The following is a 4,468-nucleotide window of genomic DNA, read 5'->3' as shown; positions in this document are numbered from 1 at the left end:
GGCGCAGGCCGCCGGCGGCCCCGCCCCGCCCAGCGCCGCTCAGCCAATAGGCGGCGCGCGGCTCGAGTGGCCGCGCGCCGCCCCGCCCCGCCGCCCCCCCCCGCGCCCAACCACCGCCCGCCGCCGGGCCCCGCCCCGCGCCGCTGCGGTTGCGGAGAGCGGCGAGGGCCCGGCGGGGCGGAGGCGGCGCGGGGGGCCGGCGGCGCGCGGCCGGGGGCAGCTCCAGTTTCCCAGAAGTGGGCAGGGCTTCCTGCAAAGCGTCCCCCCCCCCCCCCGCCCCCCGTTTCCTCGGGGCGCAGCGCCGTGCCGCCGCCGCGCCTGCGCGCGCGGCCCCGGGGCGCCGCGGGGGCAGCGCCGCGGAAGGCGCCCAGTGCGCAGGCGCGGGCCGAGTGCCCGAGGTGTGTGTGGGGGGGCAGTGCGCGTGCGCCGAGTGACCGTTAAACGGCCGCAGCCGACCGTTGCTTCCTGTGAGGAGTCTGCTCAAGCGGCGCGGGCCGCGGCGGCGGCCTCCCTGTTTCCCTCCGGCGGGCTCAGCTCCGTGCTGCGGCGGCCGCCGGCTCCCTGAGCGACCGCTTTCTCGTTGTGGTTGTGTGCGCCGTTAAGCGCTCGGCTTCCCGCAAGGCGCTGGGGCCGCTCCGCCCGCCCACGCCGGCCGGGCAGCGCCGCTGGCCGGCTCCCAAAGCTTCGCCTCTGCTCGTTGCTCCCCACCGTCTCGGCAGAGGAGGCTGGAAACAAGCCCAAGCGGTGTGGGGTGGCGACGCTTCTTCCAGGCCCCTGGGTTTGTAGTGAGGCTGCTGCCACACTTATCCGCCGCGGCTTCTCCGTTGTTGCCGCGCTTGAGTAAAGCAGTTAGCGTAAAACTGAAGGACTGTAATCTCTTGCTCCACAAAAGCTTAGATAGAGGAATTTGCCTCTACAGATACTAGAGAAAGGTGTAGCTTTGGGAAGCTCAGAGTTGCTATGGTAGCATTGTGTATATAAACTGAGTTTTTTGAGACTTAGTGGACTTGTAAACTGTTCAGTTATTTGTGGCTTAAGAAGCTGTGACCTTCTCAATGCTTACTCCTACATAGCCTATTAACTTTCTTCATTTGGTGTGCCAAGACTTTGTGGGGTGTTTCTTTTTTTCCTGTGTAAGCACCCAAGGGAAAGGAAGAAGGGATGTAAGAAGGAATGTCAGTATCCAATGACAGCTGCATCAAGGCCATGGAAGAGAAGAGGATGATTAACCTTCATCCTCAGTCACTGTGGAGGTGATTGGAAGAGTTGCAGTGCTGTTGTGGAGATAACTTTTGAGTAGTGTGAGTTAGTGATAACTTTGAGCATTTTTCCTGATTCAGCTATGTTTCTTCTTGACAATTTACTTTCCAAATTCTGATTTCTAGCATTACTCTTTGCTGTGACATAAAAGTAATTTCCATTCCTTGCGTTGGGGAGTGAGGAAAATGGAAAATAATTTCAGAGCTCTCAAGAAAGGAGGAAATTGGGCTTTAATATGTTTGTTTAGTCCCCCTAAATTTGGGCTTTTTTGGTGACATTTAATATGCTGTGCCACTTGCAGAAGGATGACTCACAGTTGTGGCAGACAGGCTTTGTATGATAACCACTGTGATGATGCTCTGAGCAATCTTGAAACTCGCAGTAGCAGGATCCCATATCCCTTACTTTAAATATACACTGGCTTAATGGAGGTACTTCTTTTGCTCAGATCCTTATTTATACATAGTTTGGGGAGACCCTTTCAATCTTCAGCGTTCTTTAATAAGATACTAGAGGTATCCAGTGTTGAAAAATGACCTACTGTCACCCAGTTACGGAGCAAAGCAGCAGTATGTGAACCTGTCACAGTAAGTCAGCATCAGGCATGGTATGTTATAGTCAAGAGGCTATTCCATAGGCGACTCCAATACTTTTGAAAATGATTAAAATGGAAATAACAAATTATCAGGTGAATTTTCTCAGGGAAGTAGCCAGTAATTACAGGTGGATTTTGGTCCTTCATCCTGGAGGAACTGAACTGTGGTCAACTCTGGAATGCATGGAGAGAGCTGAGCTGAGGAACAGGGTCATGTTTTCACATGTTTTTGCACTTAAGTAATGCATACTGTGGTCACAGAATTTGAGCTGCACAATCTTTGATGATCCCTGAGTAAAAAAAACAATCTGTGTTCTCACTATGGAAGCACTAGGAGAATCTCAGGTGAGGGAACAGCAGGAATAATAACCAGTCACATCTTTTCCAACCTCTCTTGATATCTTCTCTTAAAAATGTGGGTTGTTTACTAGTCTAGATAAAAGAACACTTGAAAACCATTGCTGTGTAAAACTTTTACAAAAGTTGAAATATTTTTGAGAGATGTTCTACCTTTAAACTTCTGCAGGATCCTTAGCCAGATTATTTTTGCCAGAGTTGCATATAGAGGTATTTATGGCCATAGCTCATAAATTCAACACTTCTAGTGCAGTGGAAAGAACATCAAACAGGGCTTTTGAGTACTAAGATCCGTTATCTTTTGTCATTTTGTGACTTCTGAACAAGTCACGCTTTCCATGCAAATTACATTCTGAAATTGTTATCTGAATAGGGCAGAAAGGAAATACATAGGATTGAGGAGTTTGAAAAACACATGTGGAACTTGTAACAAGCCCAAGTTCAATACTGAAATCCAGAATACTCTGCTTTGCTTTTGTGGTTAAGTTATGTGAAATGAATCAATGGTCTCAATCAACTTACTGGTAGAGAAGTTTGTCACTCCTAGAGCTGTAAAGAATGTCTTGAAAGCACAAACAAAGTGTAAATAATGCAATGATGTCTGCTCCAGTAAGCAAGTGGCATTTATTACATACAGTAATAGCTCAAAGATGTAACAAGTCCTGTTAATCTAATTGGAAATAACATCAACGTGCTGAGCTGTCAGAGCACTTCTGACACCTCTTCAGCAGGAAAAGTGTGTTCGGAGTAGGATGAGAATGCAACATGTCCAACGCACTGAGGCAGAAACAACCCAGCTGGTAAAGGCAAGACTGAGAGGGGCGCGCTGGCTGTGTGACCTCTGCTCTGTCCTTACTTTGTAATTAGATTGACAAGTACAACCAAGCTCAGGTTTCTGTTGTGGCTATAAAACCCACAAGTAGTTATCAGGGTGAGCACAAATGGAGCGAATGCAAATACAACTGCGTTCCTTATTTGTGTAACATTACACAGTGTATCAATAACTAGATTCAGAGGATTAATACTAATAGCTCTGTTAATAATTGGTAAAAAAATATTCATAGCGCTTCCTTTGGATGACCCAATAAGGTCAAGGCCTGCTTCCTGGGATATGTGCTGATTATAGTTAAAGCTTCAAGAGCACAGGTTCACAAAAAGCCTTTTTGTTTCTTCCTGGCCTGGTTATGGTGATCTACTGTGAGACCGCTAATCAAAAAAGCTTCTATTTTGGAGTTTTCAATCTTGTATTCCAAGTTTTGGGCTTACTGTGTATTGTGAGTCAAGAGCAGCATGTTCCAAATACTTTTATAAGGATTTGAACGAGGGCAAGCCTTTTTCAGTGAAGCTCTAGAGATGGGGACTTGCAGAGCCCATGCAATCTTGTCTGTTCTCTCTGGTCTTATTTCTCCTGCCCAGCTTAAGATTCTGTGGCAGATGCCCCCCTCCCCACTTTTTAAAAGATTTCTGACTGCTTTACCTCTCACCCCATCAGCTAATCACACCGCTACTCCCAGCTTTATGCTGCTATAGTCTGTGCTCTGCCATCCTAATCCTGTCTCTAGAAGTTTATGTCCAGCCCTTGTTTTGGACACTGCTGAGTTGACAGCACAAGAGGCATGAGAGGCACTGGCTTGTACATCAGGTTGCAGTTAGCTCTCCCAGGGTAGCTGGGGTTCTTAGTGCAGGGTCACCCCTTGAGGAAACTGTCACCTACTTATATCTGTGTTAAGTTGAATGTATGGGCAGTTACATGGGACCAATTGTGTAGAGTAATTTGAGGGGCTGGATGTTGGGTGAGCCAAATTACTGAAAGAATGGTGTCCCCCAGGAGTTGTGTAACTTGTGCCTAAGGCTGCCCTTTTTGGAACTGGTGTACCTCTAATGTATGGGAAGAGCTCCTCCACCAGGTAGTGTCGTTTAAGCATGACAAAGCAGTACTCTGTCCTCCTGTGGGGTCACAAGATTGATGGGTCAGCTGCAGGATTCAAATAAACAGCCTTTTCGTATGAGTGGAAGAGACTCAAGCTTTTAAATATGGAGTACCTGCATTCCGACCCTATTTCTTTCATTGTATCATTGAGAAACAAATGAAGAGTCAGAATCTCTAAAATAGGGTTCTCAGCTGTTTCACTCTTCAGAACTCAAACCTGAAACAACTGGTTGTGAAAACTTCACCATTGAAAAGTTTCACTTCCCAAATAATGCTGTGCTATAAATACCCTGTGCAGTGGGATATGACATTTACTCCCACACATG

The sequence above is a fragment of the Rhea pennata genome, chromosome 26 (genome assembly GCF_028389875.1).
Source record: "Rhea pennata isolate bPtePen1 chromosome 26, bPtePen1.pri, whole genome shotgun sequence".
Lineage (NCBI taxonomy): Eukaryota > Metazoa > Chordata > Aves > Rheiformes > Rheidae > Rhea > Rhea pennata.
Note: the sequence above shows the minus strand (reverse complement) of the source record.